The following is a 13,723-nucleotide window of genomic DNA, read 5'->3' on the forward strand; positions in this document are numbered from 1 at the left end:
AGATAGACAGCATCCGTTACGAGAAGTACACCCAGTTAGGACAGAGGGTGGTGAAATGCAACGAGTATTTGTTTACACCCCCATTACAAAGATGGAACTCTTAGAGATGAAAAAGTTAATTCCCTGTCACGACAAAGATCCAGCAGGGTTCCATCGAGAATTAAAAGACATGCTCCGTATGGGAGAATACACGTATCCAGATATCATTAAAATGTTAAAGGTCCTGTTGCCCGCAGGGGTATATGAAAAACTCAAGGAAAAAGAATGGGAGGTGGGAGAGAAAAAGATAGATTGGACAGCTCTAGAAGCTGAAGATACTTCACGAGTACCAGGTACCGGTCTAGGGGCTAAGGTTAAAGAATTGCCCGAGTTATTGATACAGGTTTTGCCAAGGTTACTAGCCACGAAAAAGGAAGATTGGGATGCAATCTCAGCATGTAAACAGAAACAGGATGAAGACACTAGTGATTTTTATTCTAGGTTTAAAAAATGTTTTATTATTAACAGTGGTCTGAAGACGAGTAGCGAGTCGTACCCTCATCTTTTTGTTACCAAACTAGTCGAGAATTCAAGTGCACAAGTTAAAAATCGAGTTTTGAAAGTCGAAAGTAGTTGGCAAGCTAATACTCCGTCACAAATGCTCCAGATGCTCCAGTATCACCAGAATAGAATCAGGGAAGAGCAAGAACACGAAAGGAGACGTATGAAAGACACTAAAATGAAAGTATTAGTTGCACAATCTGTTCCACAAGACAGTCAGAAGAGGGGTCCGAATCAAGCCAGTCATCCTGCAGCTCCCGTTAAAGGGACATGCAATTACTGTAAACAGCCAGGTCATTTTATAAACGAGTGTGCAGTTCTGAAACACAACATAGCTACTGGTAAGACTAAAGAAAGACCACGTCCGCCTAGACAAGAACAAGTTTCACAGACTTCTCAGTCACCACAGAATGCACAACAGACAGTTCCAGCACCGCAGCCTATCGCTGCAACACAGCATGTTACACAGCAAATGTACCAGTATGCCCAGTCAGAGTATCCAGAGTATCAACAGTATTCATGAAACAGCCTAGAGAGGGAGGTAGGCTTGCCTCTCATCGAGATACCTGTAGATCAAGAGGGTCCCTATGTACACAGTCAAGTATTAGGGAAAGACAGAAAGTTTTTGATTGATACAGGGGCAAGTAGGACTACTATCAGTCATGACGAGGTTCCAGGGGCTCCGCTCTCAGGCTCTAAAAATGTTTCCCTTGGATTTTCAGGAAAGCCTATTGTTAATGAAATTTCAAAACCAGTTTCCCTAGAAGTTGGTCCATTGTCCCGAACTACTGATTTGTTACTTACGAAGTCATGTCCAGAAAATTTGTTAGGTATTAAAACGTTAAAAGAATTAGGTGCAGTTATTTGCTGCTCCCCAGAAGGAGTCCGATTGTTTTTGCGTGACTTTAAAGGTCACTATGTATTACATGATTTTGATCCAAGATTACTGAATGTTCCACAGCATTTATGGGCGCAAGGTCCAACTGATGTAGGATGTATGCACATCACACCCCATCGTGTGACTCTCAAACAAGGTATAGTTTTGCCACGAATCAGACAGTACAGATTGCCACCTGAGGCTGTAGCAGCCTTATCCAAAATTATTGACGAGCTCATTGTTCAAGGAGTGGTTGTAGAAACTGACTCCAATGTATGTAATTCTCCTATCATTCCAGTCATGAAACGTACTGATCCAAATGCACCTCCAGTATATCGATTAGTGATTGACCTTCGAGAGCTTAATAAATGTATCATACCCCAGTATCCAGTAGTCCCAGATATTTCATCCCTACTAACAGCTATTGATTCTGAAGCTACATTTTTCACTGTTATCGACCTCAAGAATGCATTTTTCAGTGTCCCCATTTATCCAGACAGCCAGTACCTTTTTGGTTTTTGTTTAAATGGAAGGAGCTATAAATTCACACGAGCTCCTCAAGGTTTCACAGAAAGTCCTAGTATTTACAGTCAAGCACTTAAGAGACAACTAGACAATATTCACATGCCAACTGACACTGCCCTGCTCCAGTATGTCGATGATCTACTGATCACAGCCCGTTCTGAACGTGACTGCGAGCGTGCATCACTTACCGTTCTGTATTTCCTGGCCGAGCAGGGGCACAAGGTGTCCCCTTCCAAATTACAATTCTGTGTCCAGCAAGTGATCTACTTAGGCCACTTACTGTCCAAGTGGGGTAGGCAGTTGACACCAGACCGTATCCAGTTAATAGCGAGTCTTCCACAGCCCAAGACACAGAAGGAGGTACGAGCTTTTATTGGCCTCACTTCTTATTGCAGACAATGGATTCCTCAGTACGCATATCTAGCCAAGCCACTGATACAGTTAACGACACAGGAGGCAGCCGTATCGACTGTCCTCCCTTGGACCCAGGAACATACACTTGTTTTCAATGAATTAAAGAAAGCCTTATGTCAAGCACCCGTTCTAGCTACACCGAACTACAGTAAGCCTTTTACACTTTTTGTCACAGAACGTGATGGTACTGCATTATCTGTTCTCACACAAGATCAAGCGGAAGACGGTCACCCAAGCCCTCGTCACCAGCCGACTGGACTACGGCAACGCCCTCTACGCCGGAACCACGGCCAAACTCCAGAAGAGACTCCAGCGGATCCAGAACGCCTCGGCGAGACTCATCCTCGACATCCCCCGACGCAGCCACATCTCCGGACACCTGAGAGATCTGCACTGGCTCCCGGTCAACAAGAGAATCACCTTCCGGCTCCTCACCCACGCGCACAAAGCCCTACACGACCAAGGCCCGAGCTACCTCAACAACCGGATCAACTTCTACACTCCCAAGCGCCTCCTCAGATCAACCAACCACGCCCTCGCCGCCGTCCCCCGCATCCGAAGAGCGACGACAGGAGGAAGATCCTTTTCCTACCTGGCCGCCAAGACCTGGAACTCACTTCCGACCAATCTGCGCCTGACCCAAGACCACCTCTCCTTCAGGAGGAAGCTCAAGACCTGGCTGTTCGAGCAGTAGCGGCACCCCCCCCCCTCCCAGCGCCTTGAGACCCTACGGGTGAGTAGTGCGCTCTACAAATGACCTGATTGATTGATTGATTGATTGAGTACAAGCCCTGTGCTTATTTTTCAAGCACATTAGATCCTGTAGCCCAGGCTCTGCCTGCGTGCCTCAAGTCAGTTGCAGCCACAGCTCTAGCAATCAGACAAAGTGATTCCATAGTATTAGGACACTCCCTGACAGTACAAGTTCCACATTCCGTGGAAGTTCTTTTAAACCGAACACAGACTCAGCACTTGACAATTGCACGTTTAACAGGTTATGAACTGACACTGTTCCAGCCACACATAGAAATCAGACGCTGCAACATTCTAAATCCTGCTACACTGTTACCGTCAGTTACGTCAAATCCTGCCACACATGACTGTGTGGAAGTTGTTAACACTATGACTAAGCCAAGACAAGACCTGACAGACATTGCATTACCTAATCCCGACCTGACACTTTATGTGGATGGTTCATGTATGAGAACAAGTACAGGAGAACTAGTAGCCGCGTATGCAGTGACTACTGAAACTGAAGTTATAGAAACACATCGTATTGACACCCTGTCTGCTCAAGCAGCAGAGCTAGTTGCTCTGACCCAAGCCTGCATACGTGCCAAGAATCTGAAAGTAAACATATACACAGATTCACGTTCCGCATTCGGAGTTGTACACGACTTCGGAGTACTCTGGCAGGAGAGAGGTTTCATGACTTCTCATGGAACCAAGATTCAGCATGGTCTCCTCATTCAAGCTCTATTAGATGCAATACATTTACCGACAGCTATCGCTATCATGAAGTGCAAAGCACATGCGAAGGTTACTGATATCATTTCCCAAGGTAACGATCTAGCAGATCGAACAGCCAAGCTTACAGCTCAGACCCCAGACATTCCGACGCAGACACTCACTCCAGATCCGACTACATGTATGACAGTTAAGGACCCTACACAAGATGTCATAGACATACAGTTACATGCTACTCCTGAAGAAATCAAGAAATGGTCCGAACAAGGAGGGGTCCAGACAGATCAGGGATGGTTGACGAAGGGAAAAGCCACATGGTTTCTCCCCGACTCTATGGTTCAAGTCATTATTAATACCGCACATAGTCCAGCACATCTAGGAGAGAAAGCTATGTTAGACAGTATTCAGAACCTTTGGTTCAACAAACATTTACGAGCTGCAGCCAAGCAGAAAGTCCGTACCTGTATGATATGTTGTCAGTTCAATCCAGGTAAAAGTGTCCCGGTGGAACAAGGTGGATTCCAACCTCCTGACCACCCTTTTGAAGTCCTCCAGATGGATTATATTCAGATGGAGCGATGTCGAGGTTTCAAGTATGTCCTCGTAGTTGTATGCGCTTTGTCCAGGTGGACAGAAGCATATCCAGTTCCAGATTACACAGCCGCGACCACTGCCAGGCAGTTGGTTCGTGAATTCTTTCCCCGCTATGGACTCCCTAGGGTCGTGTATTCTGATAACGGCCAGCCATTCTCATCTGAACTTATGAAACAAGTTTCCCTTCTGTTAGGGTACCAGTGGAAGTTCCATTGTGTGCGCCATCCTGAAGCAGCCGGTCTCGTAGAGAGACATAATCAGACCCTGAAAATCCGTATTGCCAAGATATGTAAAGAGAAAGGTGTAGACTGGCTAGTTGCCTTGCCAGTTGCCCTATTTTATATGCGGATGGTTGCCCATTCCAGATCAGGTCTGTCCCCGTACGAGGTCGTATTCGGCCGCCCCCCAAACATGTGGGGTACACCTAGACCCCGCAGTATTACAGATGTTTCCAGTAATATGCTGACAGATTACCTAGCTTCCTTGATGTCTGCCCTACACTCTTGTCGTTCACAGGTTGCCGCCGCATTTCCAGACAACACCGAGGTGAAACCGCATGAAGTCATTCCAGGCAACCTCGTGTTGGTGCGGAATTTTGATCGTTCAAGTCCGCTGGAGCCCCGCTGGAAGGAGCCTCGGATGGTCTTATTAACTACAAGGACAGCAGTGAAGTTGGAGGGCAGGAAAGGATGGGTCCACCTGTCCCACGTCAAAAAATTCCATGGACTTCGTGAAAAATCTTTTTCAAAGGACTGTTCCATTTCTAAAGACTGCCTAAAAACAGACTCTGAACTCAAGCCTCCCCTGTTAGAGGAAACTCCGCAACAGGAGTATAAATTAAAACTTCGGTCTAGTAAATTAAGTCAGCCAGTTTAATTGTCTAAGTCCCTCTCGGGTGAAACGGTTAGACAGGTCCCTGACATTTATGAGATAGACCCCCATAGTGAGAGAGTTAGTCAAAACTCTATAAGATGTATCGTTTTTCTAAGTTTCTTATTGTTTCTAAGTTTAATGGTTACCTGCATAAGTTATGCATTACATTTATGTTTTCCAAGTTCACATGCAAACAAGTTTGCTAATGTTACAGTAGAGCACACATTTAGTGATCTGCCTCCTCACGAGCTATCCTATCGTCTTGCTATGCGAAATAATACATTCATTAGAATGTTACACTATTCACACCAGACCAGCAATGCCACTAATTGTTGGGTGTGTGGTCGACTCCCCCCTTTCCAGACACCGAAGGGAGTTCTGCCACTCTTTCCTTATCCGTTTTCACATAATGGTTCGTGTGGAGCATGGTCCACGTTAACGTCATCCTCCAATGATATGTCCCTTCTGAATAGAACATGTTTTCCAGACAAGCAAGGTCTCTCCCACAGAACAGGGTTAGATCTAGAAAATGAAGTATATGATTTAGGTAATTATTCTTCGAATTTTATGGTCCTGAATGTTCAGTCTGATACTACTCCAGATTTACCTGCTATTTCAGTACTACCAGTCAAAGGCGAATTATGTGTCAGAAAGAATGGATCCGCACATGTAGGACATAGTGATTGTACTACTATTGTCGAGTATATTGGCAGTGGGAAATCTATTTTCAAAGCCTCACGTCATTCTTATTTTGTTTGTGGTCAGACCGCATATGTTCGTCTGCCCCTCGATTGGGATGGAACATGTTACATTGCCTTCCTACTGCCACCAGTTTTTCTAGCCCCATCTGATTATCACAGAAACACACATCTAGTACACGTCAGACATAGGAGGGAGATCGAGTCCCCAATTGTTGATCAAACTGAAACTACTCTAGAACAGTATCAGGACTTTAATAAAGGTTTCTTCTTCTTTATAGGACCTGTCCAGAATAGTAAGTTAATACGTAGACTAACCAGAACCCTTGAAGCAGTAGTGAATGAGACTACTTCTGCTTTAGGTAACTTAACCGAAGAGCAATCTGCTATGAGATTTGTCGTGCTCCAAAATCGTCTCGTTCTTGACGTTATACTGGCCGATAGAGGAGGAGCATGTAGAGTCATCGGATCTAGTTGCTGCATTTTCATTCCTAATAACGCACCGTCTGTTTATTCAGCTATAACCAGACTTCATAAAATTGCCCATCAGTTACACCAGAATCCAGGCACCTGGACATGGTCCGGTTGGCTCTGGAGTATTATATCTGCCTGGGGATGGAAAGTATTGTCATTCCTAGGTATTGCAGTAATGATCATATTCAGTTGTTGCCTCTGTATACAATGTGGCCCTGCGATTTGCGGCATTTGTGCTACCTCTTGTATTCCTAGTCCTAAATCCCGTTCCAAGACAATTCGAGACGAGCAAATGATGCTATATGAAATGATAGATGGTATCATGAATATAGATGTTTCCTGATGGAAACGTAGGGCACAAGGAGGGAATGTGGAAAAGTAAATTTTGCCATGTTATATGTGCCTACGTGTTCCCCATGTTATGTTATATGTGTATGATCGATATGCATGTATTCCTTTCCTGATCGATTAAAGACGCAATTATAGTTGTGTCCATCTCTAGTATGCCAGTTTCCAGTCCTCGTGAAAACAACGAATATTAGGCCTATGTAAATCTACGTTGCCACATTTTACAGTGTACACGTTAATTCATTGAATCATCCCCGTTTCTAGGCCTCAAAAGGGCCCGGACTCAGATTCAGCTCCTGTTTCCTGAAACCCTCTCCGAGGAGCGATACAGCCCCCACCTGTATCCCTGACCCTTAGCTTACTTCTTGCCACGCGGTGCCTGGCCCGGCCTGGCTCTGCCTCCCAGTCTGCCAAGAATATGTTATGTTTCTAGTTATCAGTTCAGCCCTCCTTCTCTGCATTCCTAAGCTACTGAATCGCATCAATAGTTTCCGTCATAGTCTAGCCTTTACGTCTCCATGCAAGAGAAATACTGTATTAATATTCATAGAATATTCCTCGCACACACAATACATATAGAATTATGCACGCACCAGTCTTAGTGTCTATTAGCCTTTGCCCTGATAACTTTTGGATTCTATCAACATGTACTCTAAACACCAGATACTAGATATGCCTGGGTACATGTCGCTCTGACACTCCAGACTTTAGTCTCCTCTTCTAGCGCAGAAGTCATAGCCCCCAGTTCTCCCTGGTAACACGTCATTGCCCATTTGCGCGCACCACTAGGTTAGAGGTCCCAGCTTCTCAGGTAGCCCCCTCCATGTTTCCGCCCCGTTTATGACACTTCTGTTACGTTTACATCACATGTCTATGTATACGCCCTGTACACGCCTTCTTGTTACATCATTTTACCCTTATCTTTCACGACTGTTACAAACCACGCCTACTGCTACGCCTACTGTATTGAATGTAATGTATTTTGTTTAACTATATATATTGTGCACTGTTACTGAAAGTGAGCGCATTATTCCCAGATCCTGCCCCCGGCAGCTGCCATCCTATTCCCGTACAGGCTGTCCTGTTCCTGTCCTTTATGCCTATTAAAGCCTGTAAACTCCAGCTACCTCGAATCTTGACTCTTATTTATTGAGCTACCTGTTTATTGATTATTCTGAAAAATAGAACCGGTAATTAATTATTTATTTACCACACAGGACACCCAACATCTCAGTCCTGGGTGAGGTACTCATACCTGACAGGGGACAGCCCAACATCTCAGTCCTGGGTGAGGTACTCATACCTGACACAGGACACCCAACATCTCAGTCCTGGGTGAGGTACTCATACCTGACAGGGGACAGCCCAACATCTCAGTCATGGGTGAGGTACTCATACCTGACACAGGACACCCAACATCTCAGTCCTGGGTGAGGTACTCATACCTGACACAGGACACCCAACATCTCAGTCCTGGGTGAGGTACTCATACCTGACAGGGGACAGCCCAACATCTCAGTCCTGGGTGACGTACTCATACCTGACAGGGGACAGCCCAACATCTCAGTCCTGGCTGAGGTACTCATACCTGACAGGGGACAGCCCAACATCTCAGTCATGGGTGAGGTACTCATACCTGACAGAGGACACCCAACATCTCAGTCCTGGGTGAGGTACTCATACCTGACACAGGACACCCAACATCTCAGTCCTGGGTGAGGTACTCATACCTGACAGGGGACAGCTCAACATCTCAGTCCTGGGTGAGGTACTCATACCTGACAGGGGACAGCCCAACATCTCAGTCCTGGGTGAGGTACTCATACCTGACACAGAACACCCAACATCTCAGTCCTGGCTGAGGTACTCATACCTGACACAGGACACCCAACATCTTTCATTTTCACAACATGAAAACCCTCTGACCTCTGTGACGTTCTCGCTCCTGCAGCCCCGTTCCACCGCAAGCGCTAGGCTTGTTTGAGTGGAGGGCGCAGGGAGGCACCTTCTTCCGGCTTCCCAGCCGAGGCAGGCACCCATTGGCCGAGTGGGTAGAGGCGGAGCTGAGGAAGAGTCCGTCCTCTACTTAAACCCATAGATTTATGCACTCTCCCTGATGATGCTCACACGAGCAAAGGATATTGGTAAATGCAACTGTGACATTTGTTTATGTGCGTTGTGCGAATGAGACAAGATTTGCACTGCTTACTGCTAATGGGGAATACTTTTACTGAGAGCAGCGCATGCTAAACGAGTTAAAGTTTAGGAAGCGCGACCTTTTTACAAACACTGCGCCGATTGATTTTAAAAATTAGCACCGTGTAAATTGTTTTTATGATGTTATGAAAACCCTCTGACCTCTGTGACGTTCTCGCTCCTGCAGCCCCGTTCCACCGCAAGCGCTAGGCTTGTTTGAGTGGAGGGCGCAGGGAGGCACCTTCTTCCGGCTTCCCAGCCGAGGCAGGCACCCATTGGCCGAGTGGGTAGAGGCGGAGCTGAGGAAGAGTCCGTCCTCTACTTAAACCTGATGCCACCTAAGACGCGCAGCGATGACGCGCAACGGCCGCGCCGAAACCGCGCCGAAGACCCGCCAAAGACCTGCCCGTCTGTGCCCGTCCGTGACAGTACGGGACACGGGCCACGACCTTTTGCTATATCTAATCCACATTATAGAGGTATGACTGCAGAGCACCTTAAGTCCTTACGCCCCAAATTCCACAAAGATTGCGCTGTACTACTGCCCACGCTTACCGGATGCCCCCCATGCGGTAATTGCAATTTTTCTCTCACCAATTTTCAGCCCCATCCTGATCTCCAACTCAGTAACTCGAAATGTAAAAAATACGTACAGTCTGATAACCAAGAATTTTCTTTTTGCAGCGTAAACTGCAGATCTTTGCCACAGCATAAATTAGATATATTTAACTTTCTACTCGACCACAAACCCAGCGCCCTCTTTTTAACTGAAACATGGCTGCATGACAGCTCTGGCCCTGATATATCAACTGCTCTGCCCTCCGATTATGCCATAGTCAGGAAAGACCGTGTTGGTCAAACCGGCGGAGGGATTGCTATTATTTTCAACAGGAAATTTACCTGCACACTTGAACCCGCCCTTATTCCTGACTGTGAAGCTGTTTTTTTCAAAATAACCCTTAATCATAACTTTACAGCCTCTGGCATCCTGATATATAGACCTCCGGGGAACGCCAGCACATGGGCCGCAAACCTGGCTAACTTCATTACACCTTTTTTTCTCGCCTCAAAGAACTTCACTCTCCTGGGAGACCTAAATATGCACTTTGATGACCCCACAAATTTGGCCTGTACTAACTTATTGGACGACCTAACAGCGCTAAACTTATCTCTACTGAACTCTGGTCCCACTCATAAGGCAGGGCATCTGCTAGATCCCATTTTTTCAAACATTCCTGAACTGAAGTGGACAAACACTTCTCCAATTTGCTGGTCAGACCACCATCTTATCTATTTTAGCCTTAAACTACCCACATCCAAATCGAAAAACGCCTGGCCTGTCTCTGCTTTCAGAAACTGGAAACAGCTTGATATTGGTCACCTTAACAGAACTCTTGCCAAGAATTCTCCAGCCCCATCCTCTGACATTGAAAGCATTGCTCTAGCTACACACTCATGGCTGGAAAGTGCCGTCGATAGCTGTCTCCCACTTTCTAGAGTTAAAAATAACACTCACCGTCCCCCAGCCCCCTGGTTTACTGAGCCTCTTAAAATGCAAAAGTCCAAATGCAAAGCTCTTGAAAGAAGGTGGCGGAAAGACTACGCCCTCGTAAACAAAGTAACATACCATAAAGCCAGGAACGAATATCACTCAGCCTGCACAAGAGCCCGTGCATCTTTTGTGGCAAATACCATAAACTCAGCACATAATAAGGCGAAAACGCTTTTTAATACAGTTAAAGACCTAGCAGGTGAAAAAACAACTGCATCAGCCCAGCCGCTGGATAAAAAACAATGCCAAGACCTCGCCTCCTTCTTCTGTGAGAAAGTTGAAACTATCATCTTAGTTATAAAAAGCAACCTCCCTACTCACATTCCTGAAGAGGATACCCCCCCCAATTTGAGTATTACTAACAGTCTTGAACACTGGCCTGACATCACTCTGGAATCACTCAATTCCATTCTTAGAACCGTTAAATCTGGCTCCCCCCGTGATCCAATACCTGCCGCTGTTCTTAAGCAACTGGATACTCCTTCCCTAACCATCATTGCTGACACCTTAAACTCCTCACTTCGGCTTTCCACAGTTCCCTCACTCTGGAAACACGCCATGGTCAGCCCACTCCTAAAAAAACCGACAGCCAACCCTGAACTTCTAACAAATTACCGGCCCATCTCCCTTCTCCCAATTTTTTCAAAACTACTGGAACGTCATGTTCATACCACCCTTACACTCTTCGCTGAAGAGAACTCTCTCCTTCACCCATCACAGTCCGGTTTCAGAGCTGGTTTCTCTACGGAAACAGCCTTACTGGGAGTTACCGAAAACATCAGAAAACTCCTAGATCACGGCCAGACAGTCGCACTCATTTTGTTAGATTTGAGTGCGGCCTTCGATACCATCTCCCATTCCATACTTCTGGCCACCCTAGAGAGAATCGGTATACGTGGTGAGGCACTAAGATGGATTGAGTCTTTCTTGTCCCACAGAACTTTCCAAATTACATCCCCTATAGCTTGCTCAGAGTCAGTGAATGCCCCTCACGGAGTACCACAGGGCTCTATTCTGAGCCCTCTATTCTTTAATTTATACCTCAGACCCCTGGCCGACCTAGCTGACAAATTAGGGCTAACTCTGATGACTTACGCCGATGATTCTCAAATCATCTTCTCCTTATCAGAGTCAAGCCCACTGGCCCCATCTTGTCTCAAACAAGGTCTTCAAAATATCTTCAGCTGGATGTCAGCAAACCAGCTGAAGCTAAATGGAGACAAGACTGAGGTCCTTCTTCTGGGGAAAAATAAAGACCTGTGGAATCCCTCACACTGGCCTTCTGAACTCGGCTCCATTCCCACTCCGGCCACTCACGTGAGAAATCTTGGTGTTATCATTGATAACACCCTCTCAATGAAACAACAAGCAAACAAAGTGGTCGGCCTCTGTTTCACTATCATGAAATGGCTGAGAAAGATCCTATGGATGCTGCCCCCTGCCACCCAGAAGACCGTAGTCAATGCACTGATAACATCCCGGCTTGACTACGGCAACATCCTCTACCTGGGCTCCAACCAAGCCGTCACCAAACGACTGCAACTTGCCCAAAATGCGGCCGCAAGACTGCTTTGCAACATCCCTAAAAGATCTAGTGTGTCGAAACACCTAATCGATCTGCATTGGCTCAGGGTGGAAAACCGCATTAGGTTCAAAGCCCTGAGCTACATGTTCAAGATTAAATCTGGCACCGCACCAAAGTACCTTCTATCCCTTGCAACCCCCTACCTTCCAGCTAGAGAACTGCGCTCCCAGACCTCGGCACTTTTTGCAACCCCGAGATTCAGACTAGCGAGAATGGGAGGGAGATCTTTCTCGGTACTCGGGCCCACGCTCTGGAACAAGCTCCCGCCTCACATCCGCAAGGAAGATAACTATGCCAGATTTAGAAAGAACCTAAAGACCTGGCTCTTCCACAAATAAAAATCCTTTCATTCATCAATTTTCTCATGCTTTGTCTGATCTGTCATCGGCGCCGGGAAACCCTTTCTGGGTAGCTGTGCGCCTTACAAATGGAAAAAATAAATAAATAAATAAATAAAATAAATAAACATCTCAGCCCTGAGTGAGGTACTCATACCTGACACAGGACACCCAACATCTCAGTCCTGGGTGAGGTACTCATACCTGACAGGGGACACCCAACATCTCAGTCCTGGGTGAGGTACTCATACCTGACAGGGGACACCCAACATCTCAGTCCTGGGTGAGGTACTCATACCTGACACAGGACACCCAACATCTCAGTCCTGGGTGAGGTACTCATACCTGACACAGGACACCCAACATCTCAGCCCTGAGTGAGGTACTCATACCTGACAGGGGACACCCAACATCTCAGTCCTGGGTGAGGTACTCATACCTGACAGGGGACAGCCCAACATCTCAGTCCTGGGTGAGGTACTCATACCTGACACAGGACACCCAACATCTCAGCCCTGAGTGAGGTACTCATACCTGACAGGGGACACCCAACATCTCAGTCCTGGGTGAGGTACTCATACCTGACACAGGACACCCAACATCTCAGTCCTGGGTGAGGTACTCATACCTGACACAGGACACCCAACATCTCAGCCCTGAGTGAGGTACTCATACCTGACACAGGACACCCAACATCTCAGTCCTGAGTGAGGTACTCATACCTGACAGGGGACAGCCCAACATCTCAGTCCAGGGTGAGGTACTCATACCTGACACAGGAAACCCAACATCTCAGTCCTGGGTGAGGTACTCATACCTGACACAGGACACCCAACATGTCAGTCCTGAGTGAGGTACTCATACCTGACAGGGGACACCCAACATCTCAGTCCTGGGTGAGGAACTCATACCTGACACAGTACAGCCCAACATCTCAGTCCTGGGTGAGGTACTCATGCCTGACACAGGACACCCAACATCTCAGTCCTGGGTGAGGAACTCATACCTGACACAGGACACCCAACATCTCAGTCCTGGGTGAGGTACTCATACCTGACAGGGGACACCCAACATCTCAGTCCTGGGTGAGGTACTCATACCTGACAGGGGACAGCCCAACATCTCAGTCCTGGGTGAGGTACTCATACCTGACACAGGACACCCAACATCTCTGTCCTGGGTGAGGTACTCATACCTGACACAGGACACCCAACATCTCAGTCCTGGGTGAGGTACTCATAC

The sequence above is a fragment of the Lissotriton helveticus genome, chromosome 10 (assembly GCF_964261635.1).
Source record: "Lissotriton helveticus chromosome 10, aLisHel1.1, whole genome shotgun sequence".
Classification (NCBI taxonomy): domain Eukaryota; kingdom Metazoa; phylum Chordata; class Amphibia; order Caudata; family Salamandridae; genus Lissotriton; species Lissotriton helveticus.